This window comes from Euprymna scolopes, chromosome 27 (assembly GCF_053919585.1).
Source record: "Euprymna scolopes isolate OS-2025 chromosome 27, ASM5391958v1, whole genome shotgun sequence".
Taxonomy (NCBI): Eukaryota; Metazoa; Mollusca; class Cephalopoda; order Sepiida; family Sepiolidae; genus Euprymna; species Euprymna scolopes.
Genome location: NC_136508.1, coordinates 23,711,977 through 23,736,110, shown reverse-complemented (window position 1 = coordinate 23,736,110; position 24,134 = coordinate 23,711,977). Strand labels below are relative to the sequence as shown.

General features: G+C 37.7%; 1 long non-coding RNA gene across 1 annotated transcript in view; it reads left to right on the top strand.

The window, feature by feature from the left end:
- The window catches only part of LOC145248792 (uncharacterized), a 59,182-nt gene that overhangs the window by 16,632 nt on the left and 18,416 nt on the right, over positions 1 to 24,134 (top strand). Inside the window, exon 2 of the long non-coding RNA XR_013863400.1 lies at positions 10,694 to 10,922. This is a non-coding gene — a long non-coding RNA (uncharacterized LOC145248792). The remainder of the gene's footprint in view (positions 1 to 10,693; positions 10,923 to 24,134) is intronic.

The window sequence follows — 24,134 nt, the reverse complement described above, 5'->3', positions numbered from 1 at the left end:
TCGGGATCAACAGGGATGGATGGCGTCTTCCAAGATAAAGTTTGTAATGGGCAACAATAGGCTGGGGACAAAACAAAGCAAGTGGACAGGGCATCTTTGGAAACTCTTCTAGTTCCAATCTATCGAAAAATAAAAGACTACGGGAACAGGATCAACACACATACTACCCTAGTCTAGGCCCTAAATAAAGCACAAGCCATCCACTCTTGGTGGTTACTTAACTACCAAGCCTAGTCCTACCCATTTTATAAGGAGAACCTTATATTACTCGTCATAAGAGGCTGGGTTCCGAGTAAACAAACCTCAGCACCTTAAGACCAATACCACTAGGGTGGAAACACGAACTCGAACCTAGTGCCTCGTCGGATGCAAAAACTAGTGTTGTGTACCATCTGCTTTCAAAGTCTATGCGGTGCAATCTTTTCCAATCACATCTGATCTTTATTTTAAGTTGATGCTTAAAATAAACAACCAGATGCTGATCCGAAACAGATCGCCGCTCATAGACAATGCCCAGACCTGTAACCCACGTCACTAACTACCGCTAGGATCGCCGCCCGTTTCTCCCTGTCAAACGGCGGCTCCACATTGTCAACTACGTATGCTAAATCAAGTGGCACCAACCGCTCGGGGTCAATGCGAGCCGTTACCTCTACAACATACTCCCAGAGACTCCGCACCCTGCTGCAAAGAATGAACGCGTGTTCTCTTGTCTCCTCCTCCTCTTCGTCATTGCAGCGTGGGCATGGGGGATAATACTCTTCACTATCCCGAAAATCCCTGGCTAGTCTGCCAAAAACTGGCAGCTGTCCCGGACTAGCCTCCACGTAATTGAAAACTCTGAGTTGTTAATGTAGCTACTGGAATGCGCCCAATTCCACAGCGAGAGAAATTCCCCCTTCGACAGATGTAGCCGCTCCACCAGCGGGTCTTTAGCTGTCCCCACCACTAACTCCTCATAAAGTTTCCTCCTAGACCGTGCAAGGTCACTGAACCTCGGCATTCCGTCAGGAAACGCCGTTCCCCCACCGGTCTTCTGCGACCTCCAGCGGCAGGGTCGGATATGAGCCGTAGAAGAGCTTGTTCCATGACTGGTACCCAGTGCGTTTCCTCCATCAGTGTCCGACTCAGGAACGCTAATCTTTCTGCGTGCACGTGGCTTTGCAGATCAGGCATCCCCAAGCCTCCCTCGCTAAGCTTCTGTGTACAGACCTGTCTACAGACATACAGGATTCCTCCTATCAATAGAAGTTTGAAAAGGAGGCGCTCTAAAGCATTGCAGCGTTCCTCAGGCAGGGGAAGAACAAATAAACGGTAAAGGATCAAAGGAAATACTTATGTAGCACATGCCTCCGCACGACCCTTTAAGGACAATCTCCTCCGAATCCAAGTCCGAACCGACGACTCAACCTAAGTCTGTACTTCCAACCAATTCTTGTCCAACTGGAGGTCCGGCCCGAACCACACACCGAGGATCTTTACCAGGCCATCAGTCCAGCTGAACGCACCTGGAAGCGAGTTTACCCCGGTCCAGGCACCTAACCGCAGGCCAAGGGACTTGCTGCGATTGATCACGGCCTCTGTGACAACTTAATATCGATACGTCGCACAATGAACATGGTGACGTCATCAGCGTACACGGACACCCTGGCAAATTTGCGCCAGGCAGAGCTATGCTGCGCAGGACTGGTCTCGCCGCCTCGTCCCTTAATTTGCAAAGGAAGGGTTCCAACGCCAGGACATACAAAAGAGGCAACAGCGGGCAACCCTGCCGCACTGACCGGGAGACCCCAAAGGACTCCGACAACCTACCATTTACTTGCACCACTATCGTAGGATCACGATACAGGGTGGAGATCCACTTGAGGAAGTCCGGACCAAAGCCAGCAGGTTCCACACAACCCTCAGGAACCCATGGTCCACCCTGACGAATGCCTTGGACTGATCTAAATTGATCAGTGTGGCTTCAGTGCTGTCTTCTAACCCCTCTAAGATCATGCGAACCAAGTGCAGATTTTTCTGAATTGATCGACCCTTCACAGCATAGTTATGATCCGGTTCGACCATGTCACCGATAATGACCTGCAGTCAGTTCGCAATAACGTGGGACAAAATCTTGATATCTGCGTTAAGCAGAGTAATGGGTCTATAATCGTCAAGTTTCCCCACTCCATGTTGGTCCACCTTCAGAAGCGTGACCACTCCTTTAATTACCTCCCTCGGGATAGTCCTGGGCAAACCAGTGGTTAAACACGCCTGTCAGAAGGGGCACAAACATGAGTGACAGCCTCAAAGACAATTTGTAGGGCAAACCATTGAGCCCTGGAGATTTGTTGCGGCTTACCTGCTTCAACCTAGTAATGACCTCATGCTCCATAACCATCCCCTCGCAGCTCAGGCTACAGTAAGGCGGGGCGAGCCAGCTAAATAGCTGCCAAACTCCTGGCCGCGGAGTCTGTATAGTTGGGTGAAGTGCTCCTCCAAATGTTGCCAAAACCCATTGCAGATCTCCCATGCCAACACGAGAGAGCGCCCTTCCAGGTTTGTCAACTCCCGAATTTACCCATCCGAGCCGCGTCTTAGGGTGGCCTTATGCGCAACACCGTCAACGTTCACGGCTTCGTTGGAGACTCTGTTTAACCTGGCCCTAACTAATTGACCTTCGTATCGCTCGCTAGCCAAGTGATTAAGGTCCTCCTTAACTAGAGCTAGTTCTAGGGAATCCTCCCCTGCCACCGCCCAGGTCAGCCCATCATCCAAGTGCGTTTTGGTCCGAGCCCTAATTAGCGCAAGGCGTTGGCAGTATTGGACGCAAAAGTGCCTAATGGTGACCTTAAGTTTAACCCACCACTACTCCCGCTAACTGCCCCTACTAACTCCCTCTGAATTAGTGACGTTAGCTGCTCCTGAAAGTCGTTCAACTCCAACAAGGAGACGTTCAACTTCCAGTAGCCAGCCAACCTAGGCCTATTACCTAATCTCAAATGGGCCAACACGAGTTTGTGGTCCAAATGACCTAGCCAGTGGAACGTGGGACAAGATAGGAAATCTATATCGTCCCTTCTAATTAACATCCTGTCCAAGTATGTACTTGGACCGGCGGCCGAACTAGATTGCCACGTCCATATCTCCCTCCCTGGGTGATCCAGACGGAACCTGTTGACCAGATCGCACAAGACCATCAGGTTAGACAGGCTGCTGTCACACCGCCCCGACCCACTAGCCCCCCCCCCCCTCCCCACCGTATCTATCATGGGGTCCAGGATGACATTCCAGTCCCCCATTACACTATCCGCTCCGGACCCGAAGAGAGAAACACCTCCACCCGCCGAAAAAAGGAAACCCTCTCACATTGGATGTTGGACGCATAAACTGCCAGGATCCGGAACGCGCCGCTTTTAACGGCAACATCGACCACAACCAGCCTCCCATAAGCGTCTGCATGGACAAGTGTAACCGTCACAGCCAGGGTGTGACTCACTAGCACAGAAACCCCCCGGCTCTGGAAACTGCCATATACTAAGTAAACCTCATAATCGTTTACCAGCACATCGCAATCCCTAGCCCCAACAAAGTGGGTCTCTTGTATGGCAGCTACGTCTACCTCAAGGGCCACGAGATCCCTCAGCACACGAGCAGCCTTGCTTTGAGATCTCATACCCCTTGCATTCAAACTAGCTAGGTTCAAGGCCATGGTTCCCTAACTAGTAGTATTTGTCTACTAGGTGTCTAAAGTCCTCAGGGTTAAGTACGTCAAAGGTCTGACCAACATGGCATTAAATCTCCGAACTGCATACTGCACTGGGATGTTAAGCTCCCCCAGCAGCTCCATCATGCGCTCCTTGGGAACGCCCTTCAATCCTTTGCCCTTCACGTCTAGTGTTTGTAGAGAGACCGACCTCTCCCTTAGTGTTTCAAGGGTTTCCGGTACCACTTGTATGTTGTTTCCCTTTACCAACTCCTTGTATTTGCTTTCAAATAGTTGTTTATAGTATTCCGGGGACTTTGTTGGTCGATGCTTCAGGCCCCAGCTCAGCTGTTCGTCTGCTGCCTTTCCTGCTACTACCGCTGGTATTGGCGGTGTCCTCTGTGCTGCCGGAATTGGGGAATCAGATACTGCGAGGGCTGGCCACTCCTCTTTTTTTGCCGGCTCCAGATTTTTTGATCCCCCCCACCCCGGGGAGCACCCATCAACTACTATCACATCCACCGATCTTGTTCATCTTAGACCCTCGGCTGCTGGCTTCCGGGGGCTGCTCTTAACGGATTGGGACTGCTGCGGTATAGGTATTGATGTTCCTGCTTCCTCCAGCACCCACCAACGCTTCACCGGCCGCCTCCTCTTCTTCTTCCATGGCTCTTCTTCCTCGCCACCACCTGGAGCTTGCTGGACGTATTTACTCTAGGCGTTCACCATCACTTCCTTGGTTGTACCCCTTCCAGTCGCAGGCTTCATACTCTTGGCGTCCACGACGGCGATAGCGATGAAAGCCGCTGCATCATCCGGGCTGGAAATGACTGCACTGAGGTTTCCTATTGGGGTGACAGCCCCCGAACCGACGGCACTGGGGATGGTGACCCCCGGAACCGACCACGAACCGTCACTCGACCCTTCCGAACTGGGGCGGCGATCACCGATACCCTTCTCGACCTGGAGGTGCCTTTCGGGATGGCACTTCATGAACCCTTCACGACACTTCTACACCAGGGGCGTCCACCATGGTGAAGAGGCAAATGCCTGTCTCCCCTAGGTGTTGCCCCAATGCCCTTTCCCAACCCGGAAGCCGGGAAACCTTCCTTTGCTTTGAATTAGTTTCGCTTTTTATACAAAAAAGCCGAATCAACACGTGAGAAGCCAAAATAGCAATAATTTTGTAAAAGTCGACGTAAATAAATCTAGACGCGACGCACTTTCCCAAATCCTAGATACTATTATCTAGAACTTATTTTGCCTTTTCTATATGTAGAACATAAAAGAAGATAGATTAGAGTTAAATGGCACAAGTTTGTTTAGTTTTGACAATCTGAACAAATTTCGGTTATTTCAAGAAAATCGAATGGAGTTTTAATACCACAAAAATGATTTTCTATTCAGTTCTCAAATTAGGTCATTTCAATTCTATTTTCATTCAATCTTTCATAAATTGTATTTAAGTATTTAAACGTAATTATCTACCATCAACCCTTGAAAGTCTTTTGAACAGCATGAAAAAAGAAAACAATTCTTTTACAAATTTCATACGGGTGTTGAGGTAGCAGCTACCAATTAAAGAAATATTTGAGATGTTAACTTTACAAATGTTGGATTTTACTAATTATTATATCAAGAGATTTTAGTCTTCCTATGTATTTTTTTTTTTAATTTTTATCTATCTTTAAATCTTTTTAGAGGATTATTATCTAATGGACCATAATCTTCCAGATTATTAAAAGAAAAAAATGCAAACAAAAAAGAATATTTAAAGATTTGTAAGGGATGATCAGTTTCTAAGACAACATTCTATTAAACGATCCCCCATTTTGGACCCACTCGACTTTTTACTATTTTGACCTTTTTGTTAATTTTTTAAGATTATTATCATCGATTGGACACTAAACTAGCAGATGATAAAAGGATACAAAAAAAAGCAATATTAAACCAAACATGGCGACCAGTGAAAACAGTACAGAATGCATTATAAAAGTTTTACTATCATGAAAACTACTTGTCAGCGATAATTATAAATATTAGATTTCTTAAAAAATAGATCTGAATTTACCTAAAAATCAACATTTTACAGGTAAGTTTTTAGTTGGTAGTCTATCGCACATTGACCATTAATTATTGCACTCAGATTAATAAAAGAAATATACTTTTTATAAGAAAGATGTGTGTGTTCATGTCGAGTGGTTCCAATATTGGGGATAGATTTACTAAAACGTTGTAAAAAAATTTTTATAATCTGTTAGATCATTGTCCAATCAATAATAATCTGCTGAAAATATTGCAAAATGACAAATAATTGCAAAAAAAAAAAAAGAAAACTGCTTAGAAACGACTAAATATACATAGGGTGTTGGGCGAACTTTCATTTAAAATACATTTTCAAAATGGCGCCTAGAAACCAGACTATAAATTAAATTATACATTTCGATGTGTTTTCTGTGTAGTATATTACATAAAACTAATATTAAAAACAAACTGACAGTAGAGCTAGATTTTATGGGTCGTTCTGATGAAATATTTAAATGAATCTCATCTGTATATTTTTTTATTATAAAAACAATGCGGTTATTTATAGATTTACGGTGAGAAGTTTGTGTGAAGTTAAACCCTACAAAGAGACTTGATTTATATTTTCATTTGTAAAATGTTATGCCCTTGATTCTGTCGGTAAAAAATTATATTAAAAATACTTTCGATCACTTATTTTAATAGCGTTTAATCAGTTCGAAACAAACGTTCGTATGAAGTCCATTACTAAACAATTTTCACACGCATTTTAATTATTTAAATTGGAGTTGAATAGCACTAAGTTTGTTCAATTTGAACATCTGAATAAATTTTTAACATTTTCAAAAAATCCACTACCAACCCCTAAAAGTCTTATAAACTCTGTGAAAAAAAAATCAGGCTTACATCCAACGACCATTATCGCCATTTTGGTTTCAAGAAATGTTATTTGTGCCATTTAACAATAAAGGTATAGATATTTTTTAGAAATAATAATAAAGATTGGTTTTTTATCTAATTAGAACATCAGCTATTGTAGAAACAAACATTCTTTTGATAGAAAATCTCAAAGCTGTTTTTAAAACAAAATTACTTTTACAACTTAGTATTATCGACTGATTACAAATAAAATAAATAGAATAAAAACAATTTTTAAATCAATTTTTAACAAATATTTAGATAATGTTATCCTCAAAATATTTATTAAATACTTTTAAGCTATGCGAAAAACTTTTCTGATATAATCCTTCATATTTAACTTTATTTGTCAGTAAATGTGAAATCCTTCTAGACTGAGGCAATTTTCTTTATTGCCCTAAACAAGAGTCTCTTTTATTGACCAGCTAGAATTTTACCAGATCTAAAAATGGAACTTAATCAAATTCTGCACACGAAAAATAAATGCAGAAAATTCCGGATTTAAAATAAAAATCTGGATTGTTAATTTGTAGTATATAGATTTACGTTGGATGCTAAAACATTTTTTATAATCACATCTAAAATGGGTGCAGCAATTGGAATAATATAAATAATACATACAAGAAACACTTTAACGTTTTTGGATCGGTTATGTTAAGATAAATATTGCATTTTATGTTAATGGTAAAAAAAAAAACTTTGGTTATAAATTGGTGGCCCTGAAAAGGGCCGTTCGTTATCTATACAGATAAAACTTTTACGAGCTATCGTCGGTTTCCATTATTTCTGAATCAGACGAAGTGATGACTTTTTCTTCTGTAGCTTTCTTGATTTGTTCGTTTTTACGTTGTTGTTTTTTGGCTTCGACGTGTAAGGCATATTTTTCTTTATATTCGGCAATTTCTTCCAGGCATTTTTTGCGTTGAAGGAAAATTTTCATCCGTAAGGCTTCAAATTGTGGATTCCTCACTAACTTTCTCTTAGTGACAGCTCTCGTCTGGAATTTAAAACCTGATGAAGGTTTTCTGTTGTCTTTAACGTAAACAGAATGCATGTTCGCTGAGATGTATTACCTGCAAATACAAAATCGAGACAAAAATATCGAGATATATCAGAGTCAATACGTTTTTCATTCGGACGCAGCTGGGCATCTGATTTAATGACAGAAAAACTCGCCCTTTTATATTGTCTGGGTAGCTCCCAGAAACCCTCACTTCAAATAAATTCAGAACGTTTTCTGATTGGTCCAAAATTAAGTATTTTTTTTTATTCATCTAGGATAGATGCGCAGACGATATGCGCACAAACGCATGTTTTCACTTTGATTTTGTCCGTCGATGTATAAACATCGTTGCTTGCTAAAAATCTGACATAAAAAAAATAGAATATTTTATTTGTGAATTTTAAAATAATAATATTATGCAAATGGTGTTTTATTTTACAAAAATCGTACTATTTAACGTGTAATTCACCGATTTCTAAAACTAAAATAAAACATAAAATTAAAATAACATAAATTTATATTATTTAAACTACTGTCTGTCTCTCTCTCTCTCTCTCTCTAGATAGATAGATAGATAGATAAGATAGAAATAATTTAATTAAAAAAGTTTGGACAATTTAAAAAAATATAATTGTCTACACCTGCACGAGTGCAGAGTTTAATAAAAGCACGAGTGCAGAGTTTAATAAAAGGTCAATTTTAGATGTTGAAACAATTCAGCTGCTAAAAAGTGCGGCACTACTGTTTGGGCAATAAAAAGAAATTGTCTCGGTGTAGAAGGATTTCATTTTCACTGACCCAGAAAATAAAATATGAAGGATAGTATCACAGCAGATTATATCATAACTTAAAGATCAAGGATGTCGTATTTTTAGTAAGACAGAGTATAACATTTTATTTATATATTTAAAAAATTAAATTTAAAATTAATTTCTTTATTATTTTAATTATTGATAATACTAAGTAAAAAAATTAATCACTATATCTCTACTTATTTCTTCTCCCCTCTCTCTCTCTCTCTCTCTCGTGATAGATAAGTGGAATAAAATAAATATAAACACCATTTGCATAATATTATTATTTTAAAATTTTCACAGATAAAATATTTTATTGTTTTGTTGTTATCAGATTCATAGTGGAAAAAAAAGTTTTGTTGAAAGAAGGAAAAAAATGCCGAAATATTTTTAATCCAAATCGGTTTGAATATAAATATAATTAATTTTCATTTTTTGTCATTTTGTAGCGATTAAATTAACATCGTAGAAATATTAATTTTTAATCACATTACAATTAATATAAAAAAAAATCTGCAAAAATGTCTATCATTTTCAGAAATCGGGATGGAGTTTTTAATTCTATTTTCAATCGATAAAAATTGCGTTTATGTATTTCAACGTCATTATCTGTAGCGGCCGATGTTTACACATCAACGTCAAAAATCAAAATGCGTAAACTCGTTTGTACGCACATCATCTGCGCATACACTATCTTGAATAAAAAGCAAAGCATTATTTTTGGACCAATCAGAGAACTTTCTGAATTTAGTCGAATTGGACTCTCTGGGAGCCGCTTCAATCGCTTATAAAGCCAGATTTTTCTTTAATAAACAAGCTGAGCCATAATCCATGGACAGGCGTCCTCAGCGCACCTTCGTCGGGCTTAGTGCCTACTGGCACATCAGATAACGCATACTCACGCACGCACGCACACACACACGCACGCACGCACATACGCACACACATTTCAACAATTAAAACATCAGCAGTTAATGGAGTCAACAAAAGCCAAACTGAATATCACTAAAGATTCCAACACTTTGCTAATAACAGTTGAATAACAATTGAAATGAATGGCTCTCGTCTTCAGGAGGCCTCAAGTTTTGACAAGCTTCTGGGCTTGACAATTACTCTTCATCTTAAATGGAACACTTACATCAAATCTGTTGCCAAGGCCGCTGGAAAAATGGTGGGATCTTTCTATCGATCCGGTAGATATCTGACTGCTGATGCAATTCTCTATCTATATAAGAGCCAGGTATGTCCAAGGATGGAATACTGTTGCCACATCTGGCAGGAGCTGCTAGAAAGGACTTGTCCTGCCTTGATAGAGTTCAAAATAGACTTTGTAGCCTCGTAGGAGATGTCCTTTTCTCTTCCCTGCAACCTCTATCTCACAGAAGAGATGTTGCGAGTTTGTCTCTGATGTATCGTTATTTTCATGGAAAGTGTTCGACTGAGCTTCAGTCTATGGTCCCCCCCCCCCCGCCTAACTTTCACAAGAAACACTGGTCTAGCTGAAAACACTATCAATAATTCCCCCCACTCTTTATCTGTGCCTAAACCTAAACGTAGATTCCATGAACAAAGCTTCTTTCTTAGAACTACACGCATGTGGAATTGTCTTCCGTTTTCCTGCTTTCCGGCTGACTACAATATGGTTGTGTTCAAGTTTAACGTAAATAAGTTCTTGATGAGCCGTTCCATATAAGTTATCAAATTTACCGAATTTTCATTACTAATGATTACTATATTGTCCAATTTCTACTGTACACTCTTTAACCCTTATTCTTCAGTGGCCTCTTGGCCTTGATAATGTGGTGATGCCTATGTGAAATAAACAAAAAAAAAAAAAAAAACAGACTCATATGATGATACGCATTTGGGTCACCATTTTTCAAAATATGGACAACAGAGGAATCCTTCCAACAAATAATGTAAAAAGGACTGTGACAAACAGTTATTGAATTATAATTTCGAGAGGATAAAAAAAATTAGGAGCACAATATTTTAGAACATGTAAATGAAAAAACAAATGTCAGAACTCGTCACTAATCTGTGCAAACTCCTTTGAACTTAAACCGTAATTCAAGATACCAACTCTCAACGTCTATGCTCTCTATCGGCTGTTAAAAACTCGACTCTCTTTCCTCTCCAATTCGTCTTTCTAAAAGCCACTATTCCCTCCTATGCAAATTACTGCCAATCGTATATAAAGACCCCTTCTACAATATTAAGTTATTATTTTCTTCTTTGTCTTTCCCCGATCTTGTCACCTGACAGGCTAAACAGAGATGCAGACACTTGTGTGAGTAATATCTTCTATTACTGAGCGACAACAAGAATTCAATCAGAACTGGAAGCTCTAGACTGAGCAAAATCAGCAAGGATTCTAGCAACCATGTTTGAAGTGATAATTACAGAATTAAGAGATTGGAAATTTTTTAAAGAAAAATCAGGAAGAACGGCACCAAAACCATCAAGACAAGAATTGTACACAAAACTGATACAGGTCGGTAGAAAAGTTTTTTTTTTTTTTTTTGTTAAGTTATTTTTTGTTTTTACATTACTTGAAAAAATTATGTTGTTAATTATACTACGCCATTTCCAATAATTTTTATCTGTGTAGACATTTTTAAACATAATATATATAAATATATAAAAATGGACATAATTTAATTTAAAAATTATAGGGAATTTTAAAAAATTTAATTTATTTTTATTTGCTATGATATTAGAACACAGCCACAATATTAATAATATACAGGCGACACAACCGTCTATGGCAGCACATCGAAGAGCATTGGTGATATAAATTTTGCTGATTCTCTATCTTTTGATCTTGAAAATAATTAATGGAATATTGATCCTGTTAGGTCATTTGATGTCATGGGAGGTAACGGGGGTTTAGTGGTTATTGGCAATGACTGACGACCTGTGTGTTCCTAGTTCGAATCCAGTACGTTACACAAAATCATTTTTATTTAGGATGTTTTCAACTTTTGATGAATTCTGAAATAATACTTTTAAAAAATTGACAGTATAGGTAAATTTTGGGTGCATTTCAGATGCCGGAATATCCTTAAGCAATAAAACCTGTTTTAAAAAAGGCACTTTTTTTCGGTACTAGTGCATGAGCTGGCTTATCACTCGCTCGGATTTCTCCGTAAAATGACGTCACATGCTGCCATCTAACGGAGAAAATGGACGGGGGGGAGGGGCTTACAGAGAGAGAAAAACGCGGAAACAGCGCCAAATACAAGTTTCCAGAATATTTCAACACGAAACTGCTTGAAAAATTAATTATAGCATTTTCTTTACTATAAAATTAATATAGTGATAAAATTATTTAAAAAAAAAAAAAACAGAAGCCAAATTTAAAGCCAAATTAAAAAAAAAGAAGGCCAAATACAATTTCTTGAAGGCCAAACTATTTCAAAAACGGCCAAATTCACGAAATTAGCCATTAAAAGAATAATAAATGGTAACATTATCAATAAAAGTTACTTTCCAACTTATCTGCATCATTCGTTGGTATTTTTAAGTAGTTTTAAGTGCTTTTTATTTCATATCGAATGTTAGAGCGGTTTAAAATTATACCGTCTCCATTTTTCCCAAACCAGTAAATATCCAGATACGCTACTACAGAACACCGACCACTCTAATTTTTGTTTTTTTTTATAGGTAATTGAGGTCGCTGACAACGAATAACACCGACCACTCTAATTTGTTTTTTTATAGGTAATTGAGGTCGCTGACAACGAATCTGATAGTGAAACTTGGGGCAAATTTACCGTTTGCATGGTATTTACCCCTGAACCCACGAACTACTTTTCACCATTTTGCAGCTTCCGTTTATGCTACGCACATGCACGCTGTAGCATAAACGACGGCTTCACCAAGTAAACTACGTTTGGGGGGGGGGTTCCAGGACATAGGGGGGGGGAATGTGCGCCCCAACATCACATCCCCCCCCTGCTCGCTCGCTATGTCCTGGAACCCCCCCCCCCCCCCAATGTAGTTTACTTGGTGAAGCCGTCGTTTATGCTACAGCGTGCATGCGCGTAGCATAAACGGAAGCTGCAAAATCGTGAAAGTAGTTCGTGGGTTCAGGGGTAAATACCATGCAAACGGTAAATTTGCCCCAAGTTTCACTATCAGATTCGTTGTCAGCGACCTCAATTACCTATAAAAAACAGTGGTCGGTGTTCTGTAGTAGCGTATCTGGATATTTACCATTATTTGTAGAAAGAATCTATAATTTCGAAAAATTTGAAAATTCTTTAATTGATATTCTTCCACGTATATATTGGGGTGTGGGGTTTAATTTGCACCGGAACTTATATTTGTTTATAGCACCAACCCAGCCACCGGTTACACGCGCCAAGGAACATTTGCCAACAACGGAGATAATGTAAGTGTATCATTTTGACATTTTTTATCATTCTGTCTTTTGATTTATGGTTAGGTGTCGACTCCTTGCATGTTAATTATTGGTTACTACATAATGTTAAACTATTCCGACTTATCGCCCCCCCCCCCCCCCAAAAAAAAAAAATAATTTGTCCGCCACTCCGCCACTGAAGAAAAAGAATTGTTTTGAAAAAAAAAAAAAAATGTCTTTCCGAGATTATTAATGCTATTCTAACTTACCCCCCCCCCTCCAAAAAAAAATTTTACCAAAAACTTGTAATGTTTTCAAGGAAAAAAGCTAAACAAATTTGTTTTTTTTTTGTCAAATAAATTAAGTTGAAAAATTTATTTCTTCTTTACAAAATTTAATTTAATTTTTTTCAAATAAAATACTTTTTTGAATGTCTTTTTCAAAAATAATTTAAGCAAAGTTCAACGTTTCTTTTTGTAAAATGAATAAGAACTTTTCATAAGAAATAAGGAATGACCTTTTCACTGTAAGCCCCCCCCCCACCCGCGTCCATTTTTTTCCGCGTTTTTCTCTCTGTAAGCCCCCCCTCTCGTCCATTTTCTCCGTTAGATGGCAGCATGTGATGTCATTTTATGAAGAAATCCGAGCGAGTGATAAGCCACGCCCAGGCCAGCTCATGCACTAGTACCTTTTTTTCTAACAATTGAAATTAAAATCAAAACTACAATTTTTTTTTTTTAAATTCAAATTTTGAAATATATTTTGAAAATGGCGCTTAGAAACCAGACTATAAACTAATTAATACGTTTCGGTGTGTTTTCTTAGAGAAGTATATTTACAAAACAAATTACAAGTAAAACGTAGAATTAGTTTGACACAATTTAGTAATAAGCTTTTTTGATGAATTCAGAAATAATAGTAAAAAATTGAGGTTTGTATTACTGTACACATAGATTCGAAAAAGTTGTCAAAAAACAAATATATAACAAATAAATGTTATCATAGGCAAGATCAGTTACTTTTCTACCAAACTGGACAATTTTTAGTGTTTTTATTTAATGTAGCATGTTTATTCAGCTCGAAGAACATAGTGTCTACCGATGTATTGGAAAATTAAAAATGGCGCCAGACTCTCTCCTTGACATGGTACGTTTGGGAATAGAAGTTAAAAATATAAAACTAGATACAATACTGTTATAAACTCGCTCAATATATGTTACCATGACATAGGCTGACATAGATTCGAAAAAGTTGTCGAATATATGTGTACAGTAATACAAACCCCAAAATTGACTGTACAGATAAATTGTGGGTGTTTAACTGATGAAGTACGTAATAGAATTTTATCAGTATATTTTTATAACATAATCTGTGATATTGTTTATAGATTTATTACGTGAAGTTTTGTGGGAAATAAAAAAAAAAAAAAAAAAAACCTACACAGAGACATAATTTATTTATTTTTTCTTACGTCAGAATTATCTCCCTTGACTTGGTTGATAAAAGGTGATTCAAAACTACTTTAGTTCAATTATTCGGCGCTTGTTTACAATTTGTCATTCTGCAAAGGGAGACAACTCTTGTTTACTAAGAGATTCGTTCATGTTTTTCATCTCATAATTTAGGACGCTCGATGCGACGATATTTCTTTATTAAACCAAAACATAAAAGAAAGCTGCGATGAATATTTTAAATGTAACAAAGTTGATAATATTTATAATACAAAAGGTAGTATTTACGCCACTATAAAGAGAATCTTTCTGTTTTCATATGATAATTTACAACGCTAAAACCAATGATATTTTCATTAGATGAACACATTTACAAAAGTTTATTTTTAAATGTTTTCATTTTTTAATTTAAATGTTTAAATTTTAAATTATTTTTCTTTTCTTAAAAAGTAAATGCTATGGTATGTTTTTTTAAATTAATAATTAATTTAAATTCATTAATTTTAACCTTAAAAAATGTAAACAATGAAACTCTTTAATAAAACAAGAATGAAACTTTTACAGAACTGCAGCGTGATTTTTTTTACTGTAACAAAACTTATAATATTAATAACCTCAACATCTAGTTTTTAGCAATAACAAAATGAAAATATGACAATAGTTGAAGAGAAATTGTAATTTTTATGTTTAAAAAAATCTGCGATTTATTGTTTATGTTAAAATCAAGTTGTTGGTGTTTTTAATATTTATAAGATTTGTTCAGTAAAAAAAAAAAAAAGCCGCAGCCATTTTTTTTCATATTTTCATATGCGGTTCTTTGTTACAGTAAAAAAAAAATATACAAAAAAAAAAAATAGAAAAAGTCGCCTCACCTTTTAAATGTTTAATCCTTGCTTTATTAGAGTTTCATTGTTTGCATTTTTAAGTTTAAAGACCAATTTTTAAAAACCTTATAATAACATTTACTTTTTAATTAAAAATAACGTTCAAAGAGAAAATTACGTTTTCAAATCTAACGATTGAATAATTAAGAATAAAATTTAAAATATGAAAAAATTAGGTTTTCATTTTAATTTTAAAATATATTCATTAAATTTTCTACCTAGTCTATTTACTAAACATACAAAGTTCCTCGAAATTTTGTCCATGAACGAATCTGTATTATTTAGAATATTAGAATTTCACCACTTATTAAGGCCCGTATCATTTTGAGTGTTTTTCTCACAAGATGTCGACCGATGAAACCTCCGACCTTCTTCTAGTGTATCTTGTTGAACATGGAAATCTTTCTGTCAAAAAGCTGAAAAAAGTCAGAAATATATCGGCCGAATAAATACTCAAAAATACTCAACATGGGAACAGTAGTTAGAATAACCCAAATATCAATCCTCATCGAAAAAAGTAATAAACAATATTTTCCTATTATATTTCATTTTGTTTGCCCTCGACAAGATGCGGGGAAATCCTTCTAGACTGAGATAATTTTAATTTTTACTTAAGGCGAGTGTCTCAATTTTCTTCACATTTAAAAATCGACTTTTTCTCAAACTGTACACACGTAGACGTGTATTTAATACAATGAAAAATTAAATTAAAATGTCCAATCATTTTACACATAAACCTATAAAAGTGTGTGCTGTTTCGTATTTTATTTTTTAAATTATACACACACACACACACACATACATCCACACACATACACACACACACACATAAAAACTCAAAAATTAATTTTTTAATTTTTTTTTATTTTTTATTACATTTTCACCCCAAACAAGGCAAATTGCCACTTTGGTGTAGGGGGCTACTATCAGGGGCAACAACTACTGGGGTACTATGTAGGGATTTGGGCAGCAAGGTGTCGGTTCACGTTACACTTGAACTTCTGCACGTCAGTACTGTTGGGGAAGCAGGGACCTGGAATGGAATTCCAGAGTCTTGCGGTTCTGGGGAAGAAACTATTGGAGTAAAAAGATCTTTTACATCTAGGGACCTCTACAGTGTGGGGGAGGGATCTAGTAGCCTGTCGGGTTTGTCGAGGGTGCTCGCGTCGTGGGGGCACAAGTGATTGCAGTTCGTCAGAGCATTCACCACTAAAATACTTGTAGAAAAGGCAGAGGGATACAACATTTCGTCGATGGGACAGAGGCTGAAGCTTAGATGCCAGTTCAGGGCCTATCAGGTTTGCGACTCTCTTTTGAACCTTGTCAAGGAGCGAGAGACTAGTAGCAGATGCACCAGCCCAGATGTGGCAGCAATACTCCATACATGGGCGAATGGTGGCCTTATAGAGGTACAGGATACTTTCGGGTGTTAGTAGTTTTCTAGCACGGTAGAGAGAGCCTACCTTTCTTGCAGTGGCCCTGGCAATGCCTTCAATGTAATTGTTCCAACTCATGTTTCCTGTGAACGTTAGGCCAAGGAGTTTGAAAGATGGACTCTCAGATAAAGAGTCGTTGGCCATTGCCATGGGTGGTAGAGAGGGTTTCTTGTAATTATTGAATGAAACTAGTTTAGTCTTGGCAGCATTGAATGCGACCAACCACTTTTGTCCCCATTCCACTACAGATTGGAGGTCTTCCTCTAGTGTTTCTGCCATTTCTTTAGAAATGTGTTCATTCGTCTTCCTGTCGTGTCTGCCATAGAGTGTAGTGTCATCAGCATATATACCCATCTCAGAGGCAATGTTGTCGGGGAGGTCATTTATGAATATCAGGAACAATAGAGGTCCAAGGATAGAACCCTGGGGCACTCCCGCATTTATATCATATTGTTTAGATGTGCGACCGTCGAGGACTACCTGGATTTTTCTCTTATCTAAGAAGGATTTAATTATGTTAAGTATTCTACCAGTGATACCGTATGATCTGATTTTACTGAAGAGACCCTCATGCCATACCCTGTCAAAAGCCTTAGATATATCTAGAGCTACCGCTCTGCCTTCCCCCGCTTTGTCCAGTGAATGGTATATACGTTCAGAGATCACAGTGAGGATGTCTGCTGTGGAACGGGCTCGTCTAAATCCATATTGTTTGTCAGTCAGTAGTTTAGCATCTGTAAGATGATGGACTAGAGCATGGTTAATTATGGTCTCAAATATTTTGGCAAAAAGTGGGAGGAGGCTAATGGGGCGATAATTTGATGGGTCTGTCCTTTCGCCAGAATTCTTGAATACTGGTACAACAGAAGCAGTTTTCCAACAGCCCGGAAAGCAAGCTTCATTAAGACATTTGTTGTAGAGTTTGGAGAGAACTGGAGCTACTTCGGCTGAGCACTTTTTTAATAGCACAGCTGGGATAAGATCGGGTCCACATGCTTTTGAGGTGTCAAGGTTTTTTATGATAGCGTGCACCTGAGCAAGGGTGGTTTTCAGATCGTCTAGTGTGGCGTCTGTCCGCATAGGAAAGTCAGGTAGGGGGTGGTTGGAAGGGTCCAGTGTGGAGTTTGAGGCAAACCGACTGGCAAGCATGTTAGCCTTGTCGGTTGCTGAGGAGACAACCTCGTGATTGTTGGTTAGTGGGGGAATTGTTGATTGCCCATTATTTACTACACTGTTGTAGATTTTCCAGAAGTCTCGAGTTCCTAGTTTTTGTGCTTCGATGCGCTTTTTAGTGGTTTCCGTAAATTCTCTCTTAGCTGTCGCTATTTCTTTCTTAACGTTATTTCTAGCTTCTATATACTACAGTCTGTGTTAAGTACCTGCCTTTATGTGCATAGGCTGTTAAGTCCCTTACTGGATAGGAATGAGCTGTAATGCATGCCTTAGAGGTAGAAATGTATAGATGTTTAGTGATGGCTATTAAATCAGTTTGCATGTGAGGGATTAGGGGCTGGAAGTTAGCGATTCCACTACAGATGCGGAGCAATGTGGGAGTTTAGTGGCGGATAGGTTGGAAGGAGTAGATTGTTAGCGTTCAAGAGAAGAGGGGTTATTTATTTACAGATGGATTTCCATTAGGATTTTTGAGTTACAGGTAAGGTTTAGTTTGAAGAAGGGAGGAAATTTTTTTTTTTTTTTTTTTTTTTTTTTATGCATGCAGGTAAGACAAACGCAATCGTCTTGGAGGTAAAATGTATAAGATTTCGTAGCTAGCTATTAGGTTTTTCCCTCCCAGTTATAGTAGTAATACACACGGACGAAAAAACGCTTTGGATAATCACAGATTTCAAGGTCGTTCTACTAAAATAGCCATATTTTTTAAACCAAAGCACTTCAAGTCTTCAAATTACTACTGTTTTGTTCGGAAATGAATATACTTTCAAATGAATTAATAAATATGAATGTACATTATATATTTTAAGAGTTTTAAGCAAATAAAGTGATAAAAATGTGAACGTCATAAAATGGCGTTTTCGGTAAGGTTTTGTAATGACCCCCCCTGTTTTCTAAAGGTCCGTACCGTGGTTGTATGAAGAATTTCGTCATGAAATTTGGGAACCAATTAGAAGAGGTGTTAATCTTAATACTGTCAAGTGTCCGAAATATTTTTGACCATTTCTTTTTTTGTCGTGTTAAAAATAAGACTTTAATATGACGAGTATTGAACATTTTGAAAAATAAATTCTTCGGACACCCAGTAGTAAGTAAATCAATCTTTTTACTATCTTTATCAATTAAAAGTATTGTTTTATGTTGAGTAGGACCGCGGTAATTGATAATTTAAAAGGACCTATCCGAAAAAAAAAATTGTTTCTAATTATCGAATTTGGTCAAATGAAGTTTAAGCAGCAGCAGCAGCTCCAGCCTGTAGAATCAGCGATAGCACAGTTGTAAACAAACACGCGTTCTTTAATTTTTATTCAAGAACGAATTAAGAAAAACATGAAAATATGAATATAAATGTTCTTATGTTTAATTAGAGCTATTTTGTTATCAGAATAACATTAGTTTAGAACTATTCGGTTTTCAGAATATATAATAACAACAATCCTAACCAATTCGGCATTATAAATCTGTTGCAATTTCTCACAAATCTCGTCAAATTTAAAAACATGGTTAAAAAAACAAAAACTTTTGTAGATATATAGCTTGCATGCACTTTTATTCTTTAAATTAGTTTTGAACAGCGAATTAAAACAATGTTTTACTGCGAACAGCCACAAATGTTTTTTTTTCAAAATCAAAATAAGTATCAAAATCTCGTTCATACATAGATTCGAAAAAGTTGTCAAAAAACAAATATATAACAAATAAATGTTATCAAAGGCAAGATAAGTTACTTTTCTACCAAACTGGATATATTTTTTGTGTTTTTATTCAATGTAACATGCTTATTCAGCTCGAAAAAAATACAGTGTTTACCGTAGAAAATTAAAAATGGCGCCCGGCCCGACTCTCTTTGACACGGTAAGTTTGAGAAAAGGAGTTAAAAATAAAAAAAAACTATACAAAATACTGTTAAAAACTCACCGAATATATGTCAGCCTATGTCACGGTAACATATATTGAGCGAGTTTCTAGCAGTATTTTGTCTACTTTTTTATTTTTAACTCTTTTCCCCAAACTTACCGTTTCAAGAGAGTCGGGCGCCATTTTAAATTTTCCAAAACATCGGTAAACACTGTTTTCAAGCTGAATAAACATGTTACATTAAATAAAAACACTCAAAAATTATCCAGTTAGGTAGAAAAGTAACTTGCTTTTGATAACATTTATTTGTTATATATTTTTTTTTTTTTTTTTTTTTTTTTTTTTTTTTTTTTACAAAGGCATCACCACATTATCAAGGCCCAGAGGCCACTCAAGGATAAGGGTTAAAGAGTGTACAGTAGAAATAGGACATTATAGTAATCATTAGTAATGAAAATTTGGTAAATTTAATAACTTATATGGAACAGCTCATCAAGAACTTATTTACTTTAGACTTGAACAAAACCATATTGTAGTCAGCCGGAAAGCAGGAAAACGGAAGACAATTCCACAGGCGTGCAGTTCTAAGAAAGAAGCTTTGTTCATGGAATCTACGTTTAGGTTTAGGCACAGATAAAGAGTGGGGGAAATTATTGATAGTGTTTACAGCTAGACGAGTGTTTCTTGTGAAAGTTTGGCGAGGGGGGACCATAGATTGAAGCTCAGTTGAACACTTTCCATGAAAATAACGATACATCAGAGACAAACTCGCAACATCTCTTCTGTGAGATAGAGGTTGCAAGGAGGAGAAAAGGACATCTCCTACGAGGCTACGAAGTCTATTTTGAACTCTATCAAGGCAGGACAAGTTCTTTCTAGCAGCTCCTGCCCAGATGTGGCAACAGTATTCCATCCTTGGACGTACCTGGCTCTTATATAGATAGAGAATAGCATCAGCAGTGAGATATCTACTGGATCGATAGAAAGATCCCACCATTTTTCCAGCGGCCTTGGCAACAGATTTGATATACGTGTTCCATTTAAGATCAGGAGTAATGGTCAAGCCCAGAAGCTTGTCAAAACTTGAGGCCTCCTGAAGACGAGAGCCATTCATTTCAATTGATGACAAATGTGGATTAGAATGTTGATGATGTAAAGAGAGAAGCTTGGTTTTAGATGCATTAAAAGTAACCAGCCACTCCTTTCCCCATTGTACTACGTGCTCAAGATCAGAGGAGAGAGAATTGGAGAGAACTTGCTCGTTTACTGTCTTAGATGTGGTACCATAAATGGTAGTGTCGTCAGCATAAATGTCTACAAATGATGTAAGGATATGATTTGGAAGATCATTAATGTAGATCAGGAAAAGAGTTGGGCCCAGGATGGATCCCTGAGGGACACCGGCATTAATATTGTGAGCTTCTGATTTTTGCCCCTCAACTACTACTCTTATGAATCTATCAGAAAGAAATGATTTAATAATTGAGAAGACTTTTCCAGCTATACCATAGCTAGCGATCTTATGAAGTAAACCTTTATGCCATACCCTATCAAAGGCTTTAGATATGTCAAGAGCAATTGCCCTAGAAAGATTGCCACCGTCGAGAGATTTGCTAATCCTATGCGATATAACTGTAAGGACATCTGCTGTAGATCTAGCAGAACGGAAACCATATTGAGTGTCACTAAGAAGGTTATTTTTGTTGAGATGTTTGATTACTTCTGTATTTAATACAGATTCTAGCAACTTACTCATGACGCACAGGAGACTTATTGGCCTGTACTGAGAGGGGGATGAGCGATCACCTGAATTCTTAAATACAGGGCATACTGATGAGATTTTCCAGGGAGATGGGAAACTATTCTCCTTAAGACAACGTTTAAACAGTTTTGTAAGTATGGGCGCTAGTTCAGGTTGAAGTTTTTTGAGTACTATAATTGGAATACCATCAGGGCCAGTTGCTTTACTGGAATCAAGGTTTTTGATTAGCTTGGCAACATCACGTACAGATATACGTATATCACATAGCGTGTTTTCTGATACAAGAGGAAATATTGGGGGTTGGCGGTCTTGGTCGCAAAGGGTAGAATTAGCTGCAAAGTTCTTGACAAAGAGTTTGGCTTTGTCTGATGCTGACGAGATTACCTCAGATCCATTGATAATAGTTGGGATGGAGCACACGCTTCTGTTCAGGATTCTGTTTGCTATTTGCCAAAACTGGTGGGAACCAAGCCGCTGCTCAGCTACTTTGGACTTAACAGATTGAGCATACAACTCTCTTGCGTTCCTTATTACTTTCTTACAATGGTTGCTGGCAGTCCTGAAAACGGCTTTAGTTTCCATACATCTATTACGTTTGAAGCAGTGGAAAAAGTGATTTCTGTGCGCAATGGCAGCAGCACATTCTGGAGAGAACCATGGCTGGCTGTTAGGTTTTTGCTGAAATTTTTTAGAGGGTATGAAATGGTCAATACCTACAATTAACCATTCAGTTAGGTCTAATACTATAGAGGACACATCCTTTTTAAACATGGAATGCAGAGGTAGATCAGATATAAATGTACGGAAGCTATCCCAGTCAGCCTTAGTGTATCGATATACTGTACGATGAAGAGGTACGTCTGGGGACTTATTACATTTCATTTTTATCTTAATTGATACAACAGAGTGGTCGGAAGATCCAAGAGGCGACAGAACAGAAACTGAACATAGTTCAGGGCAAGTTGTGAGAAAAAGGTCTAGTAGGCTCGCATACAGGCCGTCATTATCGGGCACACGGGTGGGTTCCTGAACAATCTGAGTGAGGTCATAGGCAATGGAGAAATCATGACAGAACCTCCCCTCATCATCGGTCTTGTTTGAGTGGGTCAACCATTCGACGTTGTGAACATTGAAGTCTCCACATACGTGAATGTTAGCTGAAGGATAAGTAGAAAGGACTTGGTCAATTTTCTCAGATATGCTTTGAAAGATAGTAACTCCGCTGTTGTGGGGGCGATAGAGAGTAAATATAAATGCAGTAGTGTGAGCTAAAGCAACCCGGAAGCACATATAAGGTAAGTTAGGATCTTCCCTGGAGATGTCCCTCCCACATGGAAAGCTATCTTTAATATAGGCACATATTCCATGCCCATGGCGATCTTGGGGGTCAGATTTAGAAGTTAAGTTAGAGTATCCTGTAATTGCAAACTCATCAAGGGAAATAGCCTGTCCAATGCCAGTTTCACTTAAAAATAAAAGGTCTGGTTTAGTCTCCTGTAATTGGGTTTCAACCTCTGGAAGGTTAGAACGTAGACCCCTGATGTTGGAGAAGGAGACATGGTAGTAGGGGTCTACGTTGGAAGTTGGAGAACCGGGTTTAATCGTGTATTTTTTCTTGAAACTTGTCATGATGAAATTTTGGAATTTGTGGACTAGGTCGACAGATTTACTTAGAGCAGGATAGAGAGGGGAAACTAAGAGAGAAAAAGAAACGAAGAATTTTTTTTTTTTTTTTTTTTTGTACCACATGATAAGGTAAAGCCGTAACAATTACCCACTAGTATGGCATCGAGAGGCCCCACCAGAAGCTACTGCATGGTCCAGATTCCATTCACCAAATGGCAATACAGCAGCCCCAGTACTTTGCACCTGCTGATAGGACAGCCTCCTTAGTGGTTAATCCAAGGTTCGGGTCCCTGACTATCAGGCGGATAACGTCAGCCCAGACAAAACGTTTACCTCCAGCACCCTTACTAGTGACATGGCTACAAGGATAGACATAGAAACAGAAAATTTCCACCAACTCTGCCAACTGTTCGCGCAAAAATACTGCCAACCTAGAAAACAGCTTTTTCTTCTCCCTTTGTCAGAAAAATCACTCATTTAAAAATGAGGACTGAGGGACAAATAAGAAGAAGCGAGAGTAACAGGAGCTGCCGATAACGCATCCACAATGCGTTTTCTACTCTCCATTAAAAAAAAATTATTAAGTATTGTACTTAATAAAAGTCCAACGGACCTGTTTAAGGGAAAGTATGGTGATAGATTCCCCTCCCACGAACTAAAAATGAGTACAATTAGGTAATCTATTTTGGCAATCAACTCGGTAGATAAATAAACATTTATGGACGAGAAAAAAAAAAAAAAAAAAAAAAAAAAAAAAATTAAAGCTAGCATTTAATACAACAGAAATACATAAATTAAATACTGAAATAAAATGTAGTTATTAATATTTGAATCTTAAAATAAAAAGTGCGAATTAATAGAGAAAATCACTTATCACAACGCATTCCGTCTCCAAACTAGTGAAGAATTTAACTTTTAATAGCGTTCAGAAGATTTTTATTTTAAATTAACCGTTAAGAGAAAGCGTGATTTTATTCTGAACTTTAACTAATCACGTTTTAAGCAACTTATGATATAAAACAAAATCGGATGGGGGGGGGGGTTCTTCCGAAGGTTAGTTGGTGACGTTATAAGTAATTGCGAGATAAGATGGGAGCCAGAAATTAGGAGTGGGGGACTGAAAATGATAATATAATGGATTGATTATACAA